The sequence below is a fragment of the Miniopterus natalensis genome, chromosome 20 (genome assembly GCF_054644295.1).
Source record: "Miniopterus natalensis isolate mMinNat1 chromosome 20, mMinNat1.hap1, whole genome shotgun sequence".
NCBI classification, from domain to species: Eukaryota; Metazoa; Chordata; class Mammalia; order Chiroptera; family Miniopteridae; genus Miniopterus; species Miniopterus natalensis.
The window spans coordinates 22,293,894-22,316,246 of record NC_142100.1 but is presented as its reverse complement, the minus strand read 5'-3'; the positions used below and the strand labels follow the sequence as shown (position 1 = coordinate 22,316,246).

Genomic DNA, 22,353 nt, shown 5'->3' with positions numbered 1-22,353 from the left:
TCGGTGATACAGGGCTGGTTATCGGTCACTCCTCATGGATTATTTAGTCATTCAACAAACACTTATTATATATCTACTGTGCAACATATATTGTTTCCCAGCACTGACTAAAACAGATAAGAATCCCTGCCTTGTGGGGAGAGACAGACGATAAATAGAAACATAATAAATAATTATAAGGTAGTTAGCCGCTTGCAAGTTTTATGAGAAAAAAATCGGAGGGCTGAGGCAAGAGCTGCATTATAAATGGTGGGATCAACAGAAGCCCCACGAAGAAGGTGACATTTGAACAAAGACTTGAAGGGAGCAAGAGGAGAAGGCACGTGGAGATGTGGGAGGAAGAGACACGGGATGTGCAAAGGCCCTGAGGCCAGAATGTCCTGCCACGCCCCCAGAAAGGCAAGGAGACGGGTGTGCCTGGGCCAGAGCGCACGTGAGGGAGAACAGAGGAGCTGGTTTTGGGGGTCGTGGCGAGGACCCTGGATTTTACTCTGAGACGAATGAGGAGGCCTCACGGGTTTTAACCTGCGCTGACCTCTATTCCAGAAGCATCGTTCAGTCTGCTGTGATGAAAATAGACCACGGACAGGCAAGGGCTGTGGCAGGGAGGCCCGTGAAGAGCAGACCTCGGTGACCCAGGCGAGGGGAGAGGGGGCTTGGACCACGGAGGTGGCGAGAAATGTCTGGGCTCTGAGTACGTGCGGGAGGTAGAGGCAGGATAATACGGGAGGAGCTCTTGTCGCCGAGCCTGCGTGTAGTTAGCGCGAAACACTGACAGTCACGATTATTATCGAGGCGGGCATGGTGCGTTCCCCTGCAGGGGCTGATCGGCAGCGGGAAAGCGAGCGAGCGAGCGAGAGGGAAGCGATTAGGGTCCCCGTGGGAGGTGCCGTGAGTTCTGAGGCCACCCAAGGTAACGAGGCTTTAACACGACGGAGGCCGGGGCTCCTGCACCTTCCCGAGGGCTGGGAAGCCCAAAGCATCGCGGTCTAACTCTATCAAGTTAGGTCAGAATAGAGATTTTAGGGCCACTTTTTTAAAAAAAATTAATTGCAAAAGCGTTTTTCATAGTGTAGGAAAAGCAACCTCGGTGGGGAAAAGGTTCGTTTCCAGAATCCCCGGCTTTGGGAGTATTTACTGGTGACACCACCGCAGCCCAGGTATTTACTTGGGGGGGGTTCAATGGGCTGCTCAACTCCAGAATTCCTTTCAGGAAGGCGAACCAGCCGCCAAGAGACAATCCATTCCTTCTCCACTCACCTTCCTTCTCTCTGCTCCAAATTCCAGAGGGGAGACAGACGAGAGGTCGTTCCTGAGGCTGAAAGAGATGGATTTTTCCAGGGGCGTGCCAACGTGGCCCTCCCGCCGCGGCCGGCAGCCCTCTGCCAAGCCCTTCCCGTCGGACATCTGGCCCCAGCGGGGAGAAGCAGGGGCCCAGGCGCCCATCTGGGCCCTGACGTCAGCAAAGGAAGGCGGGTTCAAGGCATCATTAGTGCAAATTAAAATCCAGCGACCCGTATCTCTCTGCACTCCGCCACCCGCGTTTCTAGAGCTGCCAGAGGTCTGACTTTCCTTTTGTTTCCATTATCCTCTGGATTAAGGTGTGATTTTTTTTTTTTTTACAGTTAATTAGAAGATAATAATGCCAGGGCGCTTATTGTTAATTGTTTGTATCTGTACTTAATGCCTATAAGTATGCTCAGGTCTCGAGAGCTAATATTTGGCTTGTCAAATGTGTTAGTCATTGTAATTAATTGAGCCCGTCTACGTTCGCTGGTGCTCTGGGTAGAGCTATAGGCACAGCGGCAGATATGAAATGTCTCCACCACCCTGCGCTGGTCCCGAGAAAGGGAACTTTGGGGGATCGGATCCTTCTCGTGGCGTTTCCTCACCCGTCTAGCTTCTTTCCCCCACTCCTGCCAAGGGGGTCTTCTCTGTAAGGCCCCCCATAGCCTCTTTCTCTCAGCTCCCCGTTAACGATCTTGGTACGATCGGGCCCCCGCTGTACCAATCCCCCTGTTCAAAATTTAAGAATTTCAAATGGCGACAGGGAGGCCCGAACCGAATACGGGGCCCGGGTGACCGCATGGGTCACGCGCCCAGGAGGCCAGCTCCTACGCCTCTGGTTACCTTCTCCCTTTCCCCAAAGGGCAGCTTCCCACCAGGACGTCCCCCGCCCTCCTCCCTACGGCCAGAACAGCTTGCGGCACCCGAGAGGGGCCTGAGATGTGAGCCAAAGGACTCTCCAAAAGCAAGCCTGAAAATCGCGAAGGGTAACCATGCAACTCCCCTGCTTAAAACCCCCCTGCGGACGGAGCGGAGGGAATTTCTGGAGGAACAGAAATGTTCTACGTCGATGCGGGGGGAGTGGTCACACGGGGGTAAACATTTGTGAAAACTCATCAAACTGGAGGCGTGAGGAGAATGCGGGAGAGCGCGGCCTGCCTAAGAAAACCCCAGTGGCTCCACGGTACCCTCAAGACGACGTCGACTCCTTGTCGCATGTCACCCAGGGTCCTTTCCCAGAGCCCCACCCTTGGTTTTGCAGTCTCACCGCCAGCTCCTCCGTGGCTCCCTGCGTCCAGCCCCGCTGGCCGTCGGCGCGCCCCGGGCCGCCGTGACTGCTTTCTCAACGGCTCCCTGGCCCAGGCGTGAAAAACCAAATACCTAACAACCAGGCTAGCACCACAGCACCCACCGGGGAGGACTGCGGAGCTGGGAAGGAGCCCGGCCCTGCAGTGTCCTGCGGCCCCAGGTGTTAACCCCCTAGCTTCTGCCTTATGGAGAAATGGGCAGAACCCCAGGTGAGAGAGGGCAAGGAAGGGGGCCTTTGGGGGGATCCCAGGCCCTGGCTATTCACCAATCAATATCGAATATTTAGCCAGCGTGGCCACGTCGCAGGCCAGCCCTTCCTTCTCTGCGGGACACCTCCCTCTTCCACCCGCAAATCTCAGTCCAAGGGTCTGCTCCCTGACCCTCCCGACCCCTCTTTTGGTGTCTCTGTAACAGCATGTGCCACGCTGTCCTGGGTGACCGGATACACATTCCGTCTTCTCCGGCTCCTTAAGGCTGAGACCCGACTCCCTGTTCCAAGCGCAGCGAAGGGCCCGGGTGCGCACAGAGGAGGGAAGGGCCTTTCCGGTCGGCTTTCCCGCATGTGGTATAGACACTGATAGACCTGTGCGGATGAATGAATGAATGAATGAATGAATGAATGAATGAATGAATGAACGAATGAATGAGTGCATTTCCTCTCTCCTTTATCTATGTTTCCTTCCGTGAGACAGTGTGGATTTTTGGGGACATGGTTTGGAGATGGCGTTACAGCAGCCAAGATCTCAGACGCTGGACGCAGGCAACCTGGGGAGACCCGAGCACTTGCTGGTCGGCACGTCGGGGAGAGAGACTTGATGTCCCTGAGCGTCCGATCAGGTCCTTATGGATCTGGCCCCACGGGGTTGTTGAGAAGCTCAAAGCAGACAGCGCCCGCAAAGCACTTAGCCGGCAGCGGCTCCGGCGGAGAAAGAAATTGGGTCTTGTTCCCCAGGGAGCTCGCGTCAGTGGACGCGGCCGAGGGACGGCAGGAGAAGTCGCTTGTCATTCGCTGCCATCCTCGCAGCTCCGGCTCTGATTTTCCGAGATCTACCCGGTCTCCCGGGCCACACGGCCACACAACAAAAGTGAAAATTTCCCCGCAATAACCTAACCACTGGCAGATGTTACTGAACTGGAATCCGGAAGACAATAAAATGGGCTTTTCTGTGTGTGTGTTTTTGCCTCCAACGTCCTGTTTCTCTGCTGGAATTTCGGCCACGTGAGAGAGAGGCCAGGGGTCTTCAGTCTCCTAGATGCACCAACTCCGTGATTGCCTTCCCGATCAAAATGCTCAGTTTTCAACCTTTCTGGGTTTTCTGCCCAAGAATAAGTCTTGGCTATTCTTGGGCAGAAATGGTCCCATTGGCCTATACCTCCACCTCCTTCTAAACCCCGGCCTCCCAACCAAATCCTAAATTTCTAAGAAATGTCAGTTTTGCATCCTGCCTAAGAGCTAGGGCCCCAGAAACAGACACAGTGGAGCTCCAAGCCCACCCTTACCAGTTCCTGGCCGTGAGATCTTGGACAAGGCTCTTCACCTCTCATATGTTACTTTCCTACCCCATCTGGCAAGGAAAAAATAGTGTCTACATCGCAGAGTATCTGTGAGGACCAAGTGCCGTGGCCAAGGGGCAGAGCTTGGTGAGAGTTCATTAAATGTTGGTTGTTCTTAAACTCATTGTTATAAGAAGAGGTTAGGAGATGGCAGAGATATTTTTAGATTTTAAAATAAGCCCTGCAGACCTGCAAAATCGCAAAGACTTTCATTGGATGGTTTGCCGGGGCCCCCTGAAAGGCCCAGAATCAAATTGCTGGGGGCTGGGGATGGGACCTTATTGGAAAAATGATCTTTTCGGATGTAATGAACTCAGGGATCTTGTTGAGATGAGCTCATCCTGGATTAGAGTGGGACCTAAATCCCACATAAGGGTCCTTACCAGAGAAGGGGAGAAGGCCTGCGTGTGGGAGGGCCGCGTGAAGACAGAGGCAGAGACAGGAGGGATGTGGCCACAAGCCAGGGGAGCTGGCAGCCACCAGAAGCCAGAAGAGACAAGGAAGGGTCCTCCCCTAGAGCCTCTGGAGGGAGCACAGCCCTTGATTTCAGATGTCAGGTCTCCAGAACTGCGGGAGAATAAATTTCTGGCTTTTTTAAAGTCGCCCACCCTCCCCAGTTTGTGATCATTTGTTACAGCCACCCCCAGAAAACAAACATATCCCAGGGCATCTTCAATAGCAAATGTGACCACCGGACAGTTCTGATGACGAAAAAGATGATTCTGCAGGTTTCTTGCCTTAAACTGTTTGGGTAGAAGCCAGCGTGGGGCCCGTACGGCCTGTTCATTAAGAGCCGACAGACTTGGGTTCAAATCCAGCTTCCCTTTTAAGAGCCGTGCAACCTTGGACAAGCGTAACTCAACCTCTCTGAACTTCAGGTTCTTCATCTATCAAGTGGGAGTAGCCATCGACCTGTCTCCTGAGATAACGGGGTGATTCAGGAGATACGTCCGATGGGCCTGATATGCAGAAAATGCTTGGTGAGCGGCTGCTGGACCGACTCTTTGGGGCAAATCCGTCCAGCTTCGCACACGTGTGGCAGGATGCGGACGGGGTTATGGAGTGGCCTGTGGCTCCATGGCCTGTGCGGGGTTAAATCTGCGGGCCGTGCCTGGCTGGCACTGCTTTTTCCTTCTGAAGGAAAGGCCTGGCTGTCTCGAGGTGCCTTGTGAAACGGCCAGGCATTCCCGGCAGCCGCTCTGTTGTTCCTCGCCGATGCCAACGGGGCTAGAAAGCTGGGGACGTCAGGCCCCTGCTCCCCAGGCATCACTCTGTGTCTGCAATGAAACTTGACCGGCAGCGACTTCTAACCAGGCGGTCATGACTCCGTGGCCGGTCCCGCTCGTCTTCCCGAGTGTGTCTGCGTGCACAAGGCTCCGCCATCCGTGACCCTCCTCCTTACCGCCTGCAAGGGGCACATCCTTTCCACTCTGTTAAAAGGACATTTTTTTTTTTCCAATGAGACCGGGTCATATTTCAAACTGCATCGCCAAGGTATCGGGAGCCAGTAAAAGGGGGCATTTAACACCGTATTTATTTTGACTGGCAAAACAGGTCATGGCTGTAAAAGAAACAGCTCTTGAGTACGAGGCAGCCCAGCCGACTCCGGGCTCACTCTCTTCTACCCACACACACGCTGTTTAAAGCATTCCAGGGCTGCTGCCAACTTTCCTGGCAGAGCTCTTATTTCTTTACATGTATGTTGCATTCCATCTGTTTAATGTGCGCTCTGTGCCATTCGTGGATTTTGGCAGGGCCTGGCGAGGTGGCATGGCATGCTCGGGCTTGTTCTAGCAAAACAGGGCGGGAGGCGGAGGGAGGCCGGAGGCCGGGGTGGGAGTCCTGTTTCGCTTTGGCTCAGGGGGGCCTGGAGCCGCAGAGACCCGAGGGCGATCCCACAATGGTTTTCCCCCCAGGTGCGGTTGAATCCCACGCGTGCCCCTCCTGCGGTCCGCCCCGCGTCGGGGGTTCGCGGGTGCGGTGTTACAGTCTCCGATGCGTGGCCAGAAAAGTAAAAGGGACAGAGAAAGGCAATGTTGGGGAAGTCCGCTCCCACTCACGACTCTGGGGTTTCCCTGGAACCATTCTGAGGCCTCAAAAGTCAAAAAAAAAATGCCAACGCCTGGATCCAGTCGATAGCCCCAAGGCCTCGAGGAAACCGGATGGAAACTTCTCGTTATTCTCGAGAACCACCAAATCCTTGGTGGGCGAAGCCGAGGCAACGTGCTGTGGTCCGAGTGAGTCTTGTTTCACCCACTTGGAAGACCGGAAAGTGGGCTTCTGCACCCCGAAACCTCTGGTGAGACTCAGTTTAAAAATGAAAAGGGCCCTGGCCGGTGTTCCCAGTGGTTAGAGCGTCGGCCCTCGCACCGAAGTGTCGCAGGTTTGATTGCCCGGCAAGGCCACGTGCCTCGGTTTGCAGGGTTGGTCCCCGCGTGCGGGAGGCAACCAATCGGCGCGTCTCTCTCACAGCGATGTTTCTCTCTCTCTCTCTCTCTCTTCCTCCCGCTCTCTCTAAAAATCAATGGGGAAAAATATCCTCAGGCAAGGATTAACGAACGAAAGAAAGAAAGGTACCCGTCCGGTGGGGGAGAAACAAAACCCGCTCTCGGGTGTTGGGTGACCCGAACCACTGCACTGATTGACTCAAAGATCCGCTTTTCCCTCGGCTGCTGTTGAGCGGAGCCCCTCAAAACGGGGAAACGGGACAGGCCGGGCGCAGGAAGGGGGACGCCGGGGTTAAGCAGCACATTAAAAAGGTGGTCACCTTAAGAAAATGGTTTCGGGTCTGCATTTTTCCTTCGTCGAGCCCGGCCAGGAACGCGGACAGAATCCCCCTGTGCAGGAATTACTCACCTGCGCCGGGAGGGATGACATGGCCCCGGGAAAAAACAGGGTCCGGGCGCCTAATGAGAACCAGCCCCGCGTGGAAGAAAGGGAGCGAGCGTTGTGTAATCCCGGTTGGCCGGCTGCAGGAACAGGGAGAAGGGAGCGGAGGGGGGGGGACGACGTGTTTCAGATGTGACTCAGGAGGTCCTGGAGCCCGTCCTGACCCTCTGGGTTGGAATTTCTGACTCTCTTCTCTGCCTTGACTCAGAATAGGAAACCATATCCTGACCGCGCGTTGCTTTTTATAGAAAGAAACTTTCTTGCCAGCTTCCTCCAGAGCACAAGACCGTCCCTCATCGTCTCTAAACAATACGCCAACCGGCAGATGGACGTGAGGGGAGTGCTGACCTGCTTGCCGCAAACGCCTAACCCGGGCCCGGGGCGCGCGAGAGAGGGGCAGCCGGAACGGCGTTGGGCTTGGGCACTGGGGGGGGGCCTGGTAAAGGCGTGTTCGTGCAGGTTCGAGAACCGTCTGGCTCATCTCTGCGCTTTCTCTCCTCTCTCTCCCGCTTCCTCTGACTTGGATCTCCTGGAGCGGCGCCGACGCGGGCCAAGTTCACGTCTGCCGGTTGCCGAGTGGGTAATGGATGGTTTGTGAGATTCGCAACACGCGAAGGATGAGAAGTCTGCGGCCAAGTGTATCCCGTCGACAAGGATAAAAGGACTTCTCTTGATCCCCATTTCCCAGGCAGCCTGAGAGACCGGCGGAGGGAAAGCAGCGAGGACCAGAACAGAAGGACTTCGTGGCCGTTTATTCTCTGGCCACCTTTGCACTGGCAACCACCGTCCTCCGCCCCCCCCCAGGAGACCCCTTGCCCTGGCAGTCGGTTGGCGGGGGTCATTTCTTGTGTGTGGGGCATCCTGCGGCGCGGGGGCCCGGGGGGGGGGGGGGGACGTTCACGGAAATGCGAAGTGTTTAGTAGTCCCTCGTTAAAGAAGGGTTTTGTTTTCAATGCTTCGGGCGCGGGAACAGGGGAGTTGGATGCTGTGCTTGTAATTGGGAGCGGGGCCTCTGCCAGGCTCTAGCAGCTTTAAGGGATATCCAGTTTTAGGTTTACGGTACTACATTCTGGCTCGTTGCAACTGCATCCCCGCGGTGCCAGAGTGTGTCATAAACCACCAGATCTGCAGAGAAATATACCCACACGACGGTTCCGTAGCCTCGAGTCGGAGGGGTCGGGGGGGGGGGGCGGGGAGCCGCGCTTCCCAGGGGCGTCGCTCTCGGGTTCCGTGGCTGCGGGACCGATGTGGGTCACCTGGGACAATTAGCCTTCATGGGATTCCTACCCTGGTCTGACCAGTTGGCTCAGCTGCTTAGAACACCACGTGGAAGGGCTGAGGGGTCAGCCTCGCCCCGTCCCGTGGCCACGAGTGGCATCCCTGCCTGTGCCGCACCGCACAGGGGCCTGGGGATCGGGCCCAGGGAACCACCCCCGCTGGCTCCTAGGATAAAGTCCCACGCGCTCTGCTCCTCTCGCCGGTCTCGGTTCCACTTACCTTGTGCTCTCTGGGCTCTAGACACAAAGCCTCTCCTCTCAGATCCTCCGGTGGACCAGGTCCCTCTTGCCTCTGAGCCTTTGCACATGCTGTTCCCCTGCCAGGGACCCTCTTCTCCTGACTGTGTCCGGCTCCTCTTCCAGCCCTCTGCTGATTTTTCACGGACGCCTGATCTCTGTCTTAGTTCGCATGGGCTGCTATAACAAAAATGCCATAGACTGGGTGGCGAACAAAACTTTTTTTTCCCCCGGAGTTCTGGAGCCTGGGGAGTCCGACATCAAGGCGCTGGCAGATTTGGTGTCTGGTGGGAGCCCTGGTTCTTAGAAGGCCATCTTCTCCCTGTGTCCTCACGTGGAGCTCTCTGGAATCCCCCCCCCTTTTTTTATTTTATTATTGATTTTGGAGAGAGGAAGGGAGAGGGAGAGGGAGATGGAAACAGCAATGATGAGAGAGAGTCACTGATCGGCTGCCTCCTGCATGTCCTCCACCGGGAATCGAGCCTGAAACCCGGGCATGTGCCCTGACCGGGAATCGAACCGTGATCTCCTGGATCCTAGGTCAACGCTCAACCACTGAGCCACGCCAGCCAGGCTCTGAGGTCCCTTTTATAAGGGCACTAATCCCATTCACAAGGGGTCCACCCTCATGACCTAATCACCTCCCAAATACCCCGTCTCCTAATACCATCACATTGGGGGTTAAGATTTCACTATACGAATTTGAGGGAATTCAACCCGTAGAAGTAGCATTTAGGACAACTGTCACTCAAAGCGTCTGCTTCACGTCTGATCAGAACACCGCTTCTCAAACTGCAGTGTGCACGCAGATCGCCCGGAGATCACCTTCCAATGCAGGCGATTCCGGTCATGTTCTAGTTCAGGGGGTCTGGGCCGGGCCTGAGACTCTGCGTTTCTAACCCGCTCCCAGGCGATGCCGATGCCCGAAGGCCATGGACCACACCCTGAGGCAGTGCTACCAACCTTTGTCCCTCAGGGTTCCAAGAGAGGGAAAAGAGGTCCGACGGAGGATGAGTTGGGCTGCTGTTCCCTCAGTTCTCCTAAAGACGGAGCTTCACCAGAACCGCTCGCCGGGAGTTAATTCATCACGCGCCTTAGACGCCTTAGGGCGGGTTCCTCCACCTCCCCACGGTGTCCGCCTGGAGCCGGGTAATCCTTTGTGGAGGGCACTGTCCTGTGCGTCGCAGGGCTCGTGCGTAGCAGGGGCATGCTGGCCCCCACCAACTAAATGCCACCCCCGGTTGTGACAACCAAAAATGTCTCCAGACACGGCTCAGTGTGGCTTGGGGAAGGACAACCCCCCCCACACACACACAAACTCCCCCAGAGAGAACCACTGTCCTTGGACATTAGGGCGCCCTTCTTTAGCATCCCCGGCTAAGAAGGGTGGCAGGTCGAAGACGGTGTTCTGTCGCAGGCTGTAGTCCCGCCGTCCGGCACACGCTCCCCGGGTGGCAGGCCCTCAGCATGCGCGTGAATAAATGAATGAGCGAAAAGAAGTGAATGGAGATGGACTCCCGGGGGAACAGAACTGCACCCACACAGCCCCCACGCTCCTCCGCCCTACTCCCCCCCTCGAAAAAAAAGTCAAACTCGCGGGCCGGTTGTCATCCAAGGCACAATTTTCCTAAATGGAGCATTTTCCAAAGTAAATACCCTTTTGGGGGAAGGAAAAAAAAAAAAAAAAAAAAGAAATGCAAAGATAGATTCTTGCTTGAGATCTTTTTAAAACTGTCTCCAATGATTAAAATCCTCTTACTGTAAGTACCCAGAGGACTGCATTTGCTCAAAGAAAATTTGAAAAAAAAAAACCTGCTGGTTTCAGTCTCAAGGGTAGAAAGTACTTGAAAATCATACACTTTTCTTCTTCTTTGCATCTGACTGGGCAAATTGGAAGACGGCGGGATTCATTCTGGTTCTGGATTGTGTTCCTAAAACTCCACACCTCGGCCTGAGGCCTCAGGGATGAAGCAGCGTCGGGGACTCACATCTTAAAAACCCGTGTAGGGATAACACCCGGGAATAAGTTGAATCCGTTCCAGTGGCCCGTTTCTGCGCCCTCAGGGACTCGGAGATGGGTTTTCAGACCCAGTTGCTCTGTAGAAAATGAAGCCGGCTCCCTCTTCTCTCCTCTTACAAGAGTCTGGGCGAGTGCGATTCACAGCCACCCAGGCTCCCGGCTCGGCACTTTGTCGCCGCGGCATCTCCTGCCGCCCAAACCACACATCCTCGGAATAAAGAGATCTTTTCCGAGGACGTATAAAGTCTCAGCCTTAATCCTACTCATAGTTATTGGGTTGGCTTGCTGTCCACGATATTTAAATGAAGGGAAACAAACAAAAAAGAAAAAAGAAAAAAAAAAAACAACAGAAAAAGGCCAGTTTAGGATCTTCGAGGTCCTGATGAGTAAGTAGTGGTGGGGGGAAAGCGACGGTGACCAGAAGAAAAAAAAAAAGGGAAACAACTTAAAGTGAGAGAAAAAAAAATCCACAAATAGACTCTTGACTTTCAATATTCGTCTTTATTTCAAAAGACAAGGAGAGGGACAATGAAAGAGATGAGTTCACAGTTGAATGGAGTCCAAACGACTTCAGAATTATTTGGGTTCTAATGTGTCCGACAGACAAGGACCGATATTGGTTACGTGACACGTTAGGGGTCGAAATGAAACGGTTACACTTCTTCCATTTAAAAGCAATTTCCTTGCCTTTGCGGTCCCCCCAGGAGTTTCCTCGGTTGTGAGTGACAACCAGCCCCCCCTCCTTTGTTTTGGATTCCCGGGGGGGGGGTCCTATTTCGGATTCAGCCTGTTTGGGGGGGTGGGGTGGAGTTTGTGTTTGCGAGAACTCCTTTTTTTTTAAATCATGCGGCTACAAGGGAAGGCCTTCCGCGTGGAGCTGAGAGGTCAGCGGTTTTGAATCTCGATTAGAAAGTTTTGGCAATCGGGGGACGGCCGGATCCCGCCTGAATTCGACGCTGGCGTCAGGGCCTCCCCCTCGCGGGGGACACCACCACGAGACCCACGGCCGGTGAGCGGGGCCGCAGAGGAAGTGCCAGCTTGGAAAGACAGGAAGCAGGTGGCCCGCTTCTCCACCGCCTCCCAGAAATAGAGCATGTGGGGTGGGCCCCATCAGGCAGAACTTAACCTTAGACCCAGCAAACGTTTATCGAGTACCTACTATGTGCCAGGGCTCTGCCCTAAGGGCTCTCGCATAGGGCATCTCATTAAACCCCCGTGACCAGCAGGAGCATCCTAGCAGATTCCTCCCCTCCCTCCTCCCTAAGCGTGGACTTGACAGTGGCCGGCGCAGGGTTTCTCAGCCTCAGCAGGATAATTCTCTGTGGTTGGGAACCGTCCTGTGCGTTGCAGGATGTTTAAGCACATCCCTGGCCTCCACCCCCTAGTTATGACAACCAAAAAAATGTCTCTAGACGTTGCCAAATGCCCCCTAGAAGGGCAAAATTACCCTCAGTCGAGACCCTCTTTCTTAGAGATGGGGTGGCTCCAGTGCCCAGGCGGCCGCAGGTAAACCTTCCTTTGGTTCCCTCCTCTGGTCTGACTCAGTGGTGCTCAGACCTGAGCGGTCTACACAATACCTTATATTCTCCACTTGGCGGGCAGGGAATTTTCAAGGGGATTTTGATTCCATCCGTTCTTGCCTTGCGTGCCAGCATCAGAACCTAACCCCTCCCTTAAATTGAACTCCACGGGTCCCCTGGAAAGCCCCACCGTGGCCACAAAGGTCTTTCCAGCACCGAATCTCCCTCCTGCCTGGGCTTTTTCCATGAAGCCAATGCCGCTGACCACCGGCTCTGAACACCTCCCCGCGTGGACACAGCGAGGTAGGGGCTATTCCCGCCCCATTTCAAGAGGACACACTGAGGATCACCCCGGTTAAACAAAAAACAAAACCCTGCCACAAATCACATAGCTAGTAAATAGTGGAACCCATCGGATGCCAAGCTGTCTTGCTTTTCAATAGAAAATATGCACAGCGTACACTCAATAACTATTAGCAACTGTTTACTAGCGGGAAACAAATCTGTCTAATTTGATCATGAACAGTTATTCAGAATTATTTCCCCAAATCAAAAAAGACTGATGGAATTGGCCAATCCTCCCAGCACCGAGGCTGGGGAGGAGACGGAGATTCGGGAAGTACATGCACATCTACCCCAAAGCGTGTTTCTCTTCCAAAACACAAAACAGAAGCTACCCAAACGTCATTAGCTGTCAAAACAAAGCAGATCATTTCATTTGGAGCTTCAGAAAAGACCGGAGTGTTGGCAGGTACTAGAAATAATCGCAGGCCTACTTGCCACATCCTCGTATGTGACACACTCGCCGCGATGGTGCATTTCCCCACGTGGGCGGGTGCTTCCTGAGGTCAGGGGCCGGCTTGCTCATGATCACCGGACCCTATTACGTGAATGCTCTTCTTAGAAACTAACCCTCGGGCAGACTTTGTCCCGGTTCCCAGTGACCGTGGGTGGCCTGTATTTTTGCTATCCTCTCTCTCGTAGGAACAGGCTGAAGCTGAGGGAGATGAAGTGACTGGCCCAAGGTCACCCCTTGGGAAACTGTGGGCCCAGGCTTCAAACTCAGGTCTCTATGCTTTGAACCCCAGATCCCACGTCTTTTACCACGAGGGCTTCCGAGGTAAAGGTGGGTTGGGAACCTCAGGTGCTAGATTTGGCCTCGGTGTCGAACACTTCTGAACTCTCTTACTGTTAAGCACATAAAATATAGGAATATTGCGTCCTACAGGCCTTGAGCGTACAGGGTTCAGCCACGTTTGCTTGGAGAGAGAGAGGAACTATGTAATGAGTAGCAGGTAGTTCCCATCCCAGGCGGTGGCAGGTGTGCGTGTCCAGGGTGAGTTTTGGGTGGGACCCGAGGTTGGCTGTACCTTGTCAGACTCAGCAGTCACTCCCCTCTTCTCATGTGTGGCCCTTGGCTGCCCTGAGCGGGAGTCCAGTGTTTATAAATGTTTTTAAAGTGTTTAAGGACCATCGTTTCTCATACAACGGGTCCCCTAAATACAAGGAAATTGCTTCTTTGGTTCTCAACCAAAGGGTGATGTAGGATTCGGGCTGGGCAGAGCTTAATGTATTGAGAGATGGTCTATGGATAACCAACGTGGCTGCTTCCTAAGGGATTTTTGGGGAAATATGTGTGACTATCACCAAACATGCTGATTTTGGATCCCAAGATATATCTGGAAATTATTGGGAAAACATCGAAACCTTAATTTATGAAGATATAAATTAAGGAAGAAAAACAACTTTGCCTTTTTCTTGGGCGCTAGGCATGGTTCTATGAAGTTCATCCATACTGACTCATCTAATCATCAGAACACGCCTCTTTGGTAACTTGCCCAAGGACATAGCTAGGAAGTGGCAGAACCAGGAGTTGAACCCGGGTAGGCTGGGCCTCTCTACACTAAACCACATTCTTACCTCCTCAACCAGGTGGCAATCCCCAGGAGACTTGGATCAGAGGTCCTCACCTTCCCATCTCCCTCCGACCTAACCCTGTCCCGTTAACACTGGGAAGTCAGTAAAGCCTTGTTTTGATGTGAATCAACCTCTTAGATTGTTGACAGTCCTTTAAGATATTTTTTGACAAGGGGAAAAAGGAACAGTTCAGCATTTCGAGGGATTCCACGGCTTGGTAAACACACCAAAGGGAGTGGGAACAGGGTGATAAAACGGGAGAGAAACAGCCCCCCCCTTCTCTGCAGAGGGTGTTATAACCCATAACGGGCCCGGTCACTCTCTGCGGAAAGCTCGACCTCTTTGCGATGTTTTGTTCGTGCGGCTTTTCATTAGCGCGAAAGGACTACAAGCAGAAAGTCAGATATTCCAGTGAGTATTCCATCAACTGGGCCAGGGCCTGAAGGCAGGCTTGTATTTGTCCCAACTCTGAAAAATGCTTTGTGAAGCCCAGTTCTTCCAGGTGAGGTAGCGGGGGACAGGCTTGGCCTCCTCGAGGCCACTGTCTTCAAGCAGGTTGACAGCCTCTTTGCCAGGGTTCCTGCAATGAGCTCATCACGAAGGGCTCCGGGGTGTCGTCTGCAGCTAGTCCGGGGGCCGCTCCACTTAAGAAACACTGTGAAGGAGCCCTTGGCGCCTGAGACCATGAACACTACAAACCCCTAAAATCTGTAATGAGACGAATGTATCTGCCCCCTCAGGCTGATCTTCTGTCGTCGGCAGGTCTTTTTGGGTGGCAAGCAACAGAAAACCGACTCCGAGGAGCTGAACCGGAAAGGAGAGCTCGCCAGCGTCAGGCGTGGCTGAAGCCCAGCGCTGAGCGGGTGTCAGCAGGATCCCGACTTTGTCCATTTTCTGGCTTTTCTTCCTCAGTGTTCGCTCCGTTCTCAAGCAGGCTTCCCCTAAACGGCGTGAAAGCGCCTCCTGGCAGCCTCAGCCTTGCGTTCTACCAGCTCAGCATCCCAGTCGAAAGACAGCACCTATTTCTCAATCGTTCCAGCAAAAATCCCAGGGCTGAGATACTCTTTGGCTCTGGTTGGCCCAGCTGGGGTCACATGCTCATCCTTGGGCCAATCCCAGTAGCGGCCAGAACAATGAGGCACTCTTATTGGTCAGGCCTGGGTCAGGCCTATGTTTAAAACTCAGACGTGAGCAGGCCCACGTGAGCCACAGGGATTAAGAGGGAGAGCATTTTCCCAGAGAGGACTATCCAGGATCTGATGCCAGGCAGTGGGGGCAGGGAGTAAGGGGTGGTGGATGCTGAACGGGCAAAACCGGTAGAAGTCCTTGGAACCTTCTCTCTAAATTATCTCCAACAGGCAAAGTGTTACTAAGCAGAGGCGCTTCATGTGGTTTACAAGCATAATTTAGATATTTGCTTAGATATCTGAGGTTTAAAACATGGCCTGTATTGGCTACAACATTTTGGAAATATTTTCTGCAAATTGCACTCACCCACATGTCTCGAAGTTCGGGGATTTTTCTTTCTTTCTATCTTTCTTCTCTTTCAGATTCTTGGAACAAGTCCTTACGAAAAAGAGGAACAGAAATGCCACAGAATGATTCGAAACAGACGACTCGGAGAGCAGCGGAGATGGCAAATTAGCACAGTTGACATTCCTTCTGTCCTGATGACATTTCTTATGTTGAATAATATTCTCCGGGTTCCTCTCTGCCTCTCTCTCTCTTTTTTTTTAAACTGTTGATGACTTTGTTCCTAATTACAAAAGCAATACCTGCCCAATTCAGACAGAGCTGAATGCATCCGGAAGCACCACCACACACACACACACACACACACACACACACACACACACACACAGCATTGCCCAACATTTTAGTTAGAAATATCAACTTAATGAGTTCCATGCCCTAGGTGTTGTCCAGGCACTATCCTAGCCCCATTTCACAGGCGAGGAAGCTGAGGCTTGCAGCATCCAAGTTGATAAATGGTGGACCTAGGAGTTAAACTCATGTCTGTCTGCCCTCAAAGCAACTTGCCCTTATCAACTCTGTTATTCCTCCACTCTACTGAGAGATTTCCAAAACTAACCTTACAAAAACGGCAGATTGTCCATAGTGTTTTATGACCGGCTTTTTTCATATACCACACTTCCCCATGTCACTTAATACACTTCTATGTCACTTTTTTGGGTTGTATTGAATCTCTCATATGGATGTACCTGCCTCCATTGACTCAACTGATCCCCCTTTGTTGGACATTTAGGTTGCTTCTAATTTTTCAGTATTGTATTAATGCTACAGCGAACCACCTTGGAGGGACATTTTCACATGCTACTCCGATTATGTCCTTAGGAAAATTCCTAGAATTGCTGAATCAAATTGCTGTGTATTTTTAGCATTTAATACCTATTTCCAAATTGTTCTTCAGAAAAGCAGGCCCAAGGTACAATCCCTGTTTCCCCTCTCTGTCCCATTCCGCCTCTTTCTCAGAAATTACTAGTCATTAGCTAATTGTGCCTCCCATCCCCTGCAATGGGGAATGGGGTCCTTTTCAAAGTATACATCACTCAACAGCATTCAAACGGTCTAATGCAAACACAGTGGTAAAAATTTGTCAGTAATAATTTGCATCCCTATAACTCTCACTGTCCAGATTGGGAGAGATCATGACCTTTTTTCCCCAGGCCACGAGAATGAATCTACAACCTCAGCCCAGGACTCTAGCCAGTACCATGAAGATCACTCTGGGTACAAGTTGGCCCAAGGCTGACCTGCAGAGTGATCCTAACTTGTGACTATAGGTGGTTTTGTGGACATGGAACCTGTCCCACCCAACTTCTGTTTATATGGAAACCACCGTGCTTTGGGGAACCATGGTCAGCTGTTTTGTGGACCCTGATTGGACAGGCCACATGGCCTGTGATGGAATTGGATTCAAAAGAGAAATCAGGCTTTTTTTAGGAATTTGAACTTGAAGAACTGAAACAATCAAAGGGAAATGGAGAGTGGTCGAGTCCATTAGTGGGAGGGGGAGCACTGGAGGAAAGATTCTGCAGCCCAAGATCCCATGGCTCTAGGTCAAGCACAGGCTTAGCACATAGTAGGTGCTCAGCCCATAGCTGTTGAATGAGTGGATGGATTAGATGACAGTGGCTCTCTCTTTTTCTACTCTCTTCAGCACCCCATTCCTTCGGGAATTCCCATGGGAATTACGATTCTAGAGTATAATTCCAGCACGGGGAAGGCAGGTTCCTGAAGGAATGGGAAAGAGAGGGCCACTCTGTGGGAACGGATACCGTGCACTCGATCTGCCTGAACTGAGAGGTGACGTATAAACTCCGCAGCTCTTGGGTCCTCTCCGTGGTGTGACCAACATTCTCTCCCTGCCCCTAACGCTTCCAGCTCCTCCTTGGTTTAGCTCCATGCCCAGGACGTGCCCTGTATTTCCTGTCCCTTGAGCTCTTTCTCAAGTACAGGGTATTTCTGCTTCCATCTCTGTCCCCTCTGATCGGACTCGATACAGAATTGAAGATACAACGTTGGGGAGATTTCTTGACCTGCCACCTGTCAGGACCTATGTCGTAGCATCATCCAGTCATTCAAATATTTTTTGAGCACCTACTGTGCCTGACCTATTCTACAAAATTGGGATATATCAGATGCCTGCCCTCCTCAAGCTTACAGTCTAGCAGGCGGAGATAAACAATAGGTAACAAATCATTATAACTAAGCAATTGATCTCGTGTATCAAAACCTTTTAATAGTTATAAGTGCGCCCGGCCAGTGTGGCTCAGTGGTTGAGCATCGGCCTAGGATCCAGGAGATAGAGGTTTGATTCCCGGTCAGGGCACATGCCCGGGTGTGGGCTCGATCCCCAGTCGGGGGCATGCAGGAGGCAGCTGATCAATGACTCTCCCATCATTGATGTTTCTCTCTCTCCCTTCCTCTCTTTGAAATCAATAAAGATATATTTCAAAACAAAACAGTTGTAAGTGCTCTAGAGGAAAAAGTCGAGCCAGGTACGGGGGATTAGGAGGACGTGAAGGAGTGTGTGTGTGGTTTTAAAGAGATTACCCAGGGGTGTCTGCACTGAAGAAATTTGGAGGAAGGAATGGGTGCCTGGGGAAAGGGTGTTCCAGGCATAGGGACCCCCAGTTCAAAGGCCCTGAGTGAGGAGGTTTAGAACCCAGCAAGCTTGGCTTCCATTCTCTAATTCTCTGCTTTCTTCCTGTGTGAGCTTGGGAAAGTTAATTAACCTCTCTGAGCCTCAGTTTCCTTATCTGGGAAATGGGGCTAAATGTGAGATCATACCCACGAAGCAGATGCAGCGGAGCTGATACTCACTACCCGCTGTTCAACACGGGGCCCTGTCCAGTCCCAGAGGCTTATGGGTCAGCTGCGGGGAAGGCCCAGGTCGCCAGGGTGCGTAGACTGTGCCCTATTAAGAGCTTCGGCGGCTCCGGCTGTCATTCAGCAGCCCCGCGACCTTGGGCTCGTTTGTGTAACCTCAGTCTCGTCCCTTTAAAGTGGGGTAATAATAGCAGCGACATCAGACAGTCGTTGCGAGGAATAAATGAGAGCATCGGCGACGTGCTCAGGAGGTGGGCTGGGCTCTGAAGAAGCGCTCGGAGAACGGCGGCTATTTTCTGCCCGACGCCCTGGGGAGAGAGGCTTTCTTTCCTCCGCAGGCCAGCGAGGCGGGTGGACCGCGAGCCCGGAGCCGCTGGGCATCTGAGGGAGCCCCGCCTGCCAAGGGAGCCAACCCCAAGCAGGCAGAGCTGAGAGGGGACAGCAAGGGGCTCCTGATGACTTTCTTTTTCAATGTAACTTAAAAAAAATAACTTTACACGCATTTAACGTCTGCAAATTGGACTCCTCCTGTTTGCCTTGGTCACAAGGAGGCGAGCGCAGTCCCCAGGAGGAGTTGCCATCAGGCAGGTGGGGACTGAGTTTGTTCCTTGGTGGCTCCTGGAGCTGAGGGGGGCACAGACCAAGCCCCACACTCCTCCCTGTGGCCACAGTCCCCAGCCACCCACTGTTCAGCACCAGGACGGCCTTTTAAAGCCCTCCGAAAATCTCACCAGCCTGCACATGGACCTGTTGTCTGAGGAAAGCCGTAAGGACAGAAACCCACTACGAATTATTCTCGGCTTTTAAAGAAATTCGCTTTTTTTCCTCTCATTGCACCAGCGCTGACAATCCAGTCATCTGTGTGAGTAGGAGGTATTGTCGATTCATTCGATGGACACCCCAGCGGCACTTTGGGGGTGCAGCCCTCGCTGGGGCCCCGGAGCCCAGCCCCCGGGCCCCCGCAGCCTGCGGGTCACCGCGAGCCGCTCTCGGTTCTGGGCCCGCAGCCCCCCGAGCGGGTCCCAGAAAGGCCACAGCCCCCTCGCTCTGATTCCCGCACATCCATCGGTTCCCGGCTTTGTGCATGACTAAGTGCCACTTTCTAGGAAACTACTGAGTTACTACGGTTGACTAGTCATAACTAAAATTAGTATGTTACGAGCGTTTACCACGAACTCAGCTGCAGGAAGTCTGGCTCCTGCTCCATGTTTGCCGACGCTGTGAAACGCCGACTGCACAGCTCAGACAGTGGGAACTGGGGGTGCAGGCGGGGTGAAGGGCCTTCGGCCTCGTCTTAGTGAGCCACAGGTCAAAGGGATTTGAGAGTCACTGTTCTAGGCTCTGCAGATTCAGAAATCTCCTCTCTGGGGTGGGTTAGTCACCCGCCCTCTTCATTTAAATAGTCCTGACACTTCCAGCCGCCCCTATGTCAGGCCTGACTCCGCTTAGTTAAACCACAATGAGTCACTCACACGACAGGCTTTAGACAACCAGCGCCCATCAGGGACATTAAAATTCCCGTCCTGACCTCCAAATGCTGAAGACTGCCTTCGCACACTTAATAACTATTCTTTAAGACTCTAACATGTAGCAGGCATGGGTTAGTCCTGGCGCATTCCCTGCCTGCACTGAGCTTACAGTCTGCTGTCAGAAAAAGACACGACCCAGGCAAACAGGCGAAGCAACTATACAATTCTAGGTGCTTAAAAAACCAACCGAGGCATCGCAGTTGAGAGCAGCAGGGGAGGCCCTATCTAAACAGGTTCAGGAAGGTGTGTCGGCCAGGGTGCTGTGGATGCAAGCAACAGACAACGATGCTGGAGACTGGCGGGAATGATGTGGGGTGGCTTGCAGAAGCAATGGGAAAACTGGAAAAGACACAGGAAGGACAGGAACCAGAGAAATTCGAGGCGTCTCCGGAGCAAGCAGTAGAGGGTGTTAAATGTCCCACACACAGGATTATCAAAGCCAGAGGTTCCCCATCCCTGGTTCATTGCGTTCAAGGGCCCCTCTCTGCTAAAGAAGGGGGTGGGCAGACAGGACGCCTTGATTGACAGTCGCTCCAAGACCACATGGAATGGAGGAAATAGGAATTCTACGGCAGATCACACTGGCTGGCCGAACCAATATGAATTTCCACCTCCTTCCCTTCTGCCTGCTTCCATTGTCAAGGGCAAGAAAAATGAAATCCTCGCCTTCCCAGCCTCCCTCGCAGAAAGAGGTGGCCACATGACACAGGTCTGGCCAGGGAGACAAGCTGCTGGGGATGGGAGTGGGCTGGGCGGGGGAGGGGGTTCTGGAAAAACCACCACTTCCCACTTCTTCCCGCTTTGAACTTGGATGTAAAGCCTAGAATGGCAGCTATCAGCCTGCTTACAACCAGGAGAGAGAGCCCAAGAGAATTACAGAGATAGACTCTTCTGGGTATTGCCGTGCGTCTGAACAAACTCTGGAATCACCTGAGATCTCGTTTTGTGAGAAAAATAAAGCTCTATTTTATTTTATTTTTTTAAGCCATTGTTTGTCAGGTATTCTGCTGTTACTTGCAGCCAACCGCTTTTTAGGCTGTTGCGGGCAGTTGTGTTATTGGAAGGCTTCCCAGTGGCTTTCCATTACCCAGGAGGCTCCTCAGTTCTTGATTGATTTCCTGTTTCGGTTTCTGAGAGGGTTGTGTCTTCACAATAAATCCTGTCTTGCTCGGGGGAACCTGAGTGGATCTCTGTTCCTTGCAACAGGTGTGCAGACCTGCTCTGAATTTTGCCCACAGTTGTCTCGCAGACACCATCGTATGGTTGGTTATCTGGAGAAGGGCTGCCCACCCGCCTCGAGTTGATCCTTTGGGCGAAGGTTTGGCTTTTTTCACAGGGTCAAGGTGATTCTATGTAGAGAGGAGCTGAGGAAGGATGGGGAAGTGGAGAGATGGAAACACGAAGTTAGAGGACGACTGAGGGATGGAAGAAGCTGCTGGCTCTGCTGGAATTCACAAGCTGGGTCCTTGGGGGCCAAGTTTGGCCTTGAAGACAGACATGCTTTGTTGGGCTGGACCCGTGATTTTGAAAAATTTGAGTGTAAATGCTTTGGGGCAAGAACACACTTTCTGTGCGCCGTAGTCCCTACCACTCCCTATTGTCACACATCCAACAGCTTCCTTCACTTCGTCCCATTGCCCAGCTGGCTTCTGTAGCCAATTGAGGTTGTCATCTGTCTTTATGTAAAACCCTTGGTGAGAAGGGGTTAGGAAGGATCTACCGCCCAGTTCAACCCCGACCTCGCAGCTGAAATTTTCCTACCGGAGTCCCACCTTCATTAGCCTTATCAGCATTGTTTTAATGCATCTGATGTGCAAACCCGCATTGAAAACAATGCGGGTTTTGGATTCCACGGGAGACAGAGAACTAATACCTCTCACCAGCTGCTGCAGCTCGAGGAGGAAAATAACCTCGAGAATTCCCCCTGGAGGGGAAGAGGTTCTCCGTGGGATCATTTCTGCCTCTGGGACCATCTGGCTTCTCCTGGGAGGAAAAGTCAAAAAAATGTCTCTTTAAACTAGAAGGGGGGTGCAGAAAATGCTCTCCGAGGCTGCCAGGACGGGGAGCCCGGGCCCGGGCGGGGCCGAGGGCAAGGGGCAGTGTGTCCAGGCCTGGCAGGAGACGCTCCGGCGGCCTTCCCCAGCTCCGCCTGAACTTTCGACCCCATTGTCTACTCTAATTACTGGAACCAGCAGGATTAATTCCTCGACCTACTTTCCAGTCCTTTCTGCTGCCACAGAGCGATAAGGCCTCACTGGGCTTCTCTCTGTCGTTTTAATGCAGCAGAACTCGCCAAGAAGTTACATGCAAACTCGCATTTGAACCAAAGGAGCGTCTAGCTCACCTCTGAACTGAAGACAGGGGCTCAGGGTTGCTCCCTTTCAGCTAATTCAAGCCTTCAGGTTCTCCAGAGTTAGTCAACAAAGAGCAAACATGGGGGGGGGGATCCCTACATTGAGAAC

At 52.7% G+C, this 22,353-nt stretch overlaps 1 long non-coding RNA gene across 1 annotated transcript in view; it reads right to left on the bottom strand.

The window, feature by feature from the left end:
• The window catches only part of LOC148090815 (uncharacterized), a 98,143-nt gene that overhangs the window by 10,618 nt on the left and 65,172 nt on the right, over nucleotides 1-22,353 (bottom strand). The window contains exon 2 of the long non-coding RNA XR_015716221.1: nucleotides 15,504-15,575. This is a non-coding gene — a long non-coding RNA (uncharacterized LOC148090815). The remainder of the gene's footprint in view (nucleotides 1-15,503; nucleotides 15,576-22,353) is intronic.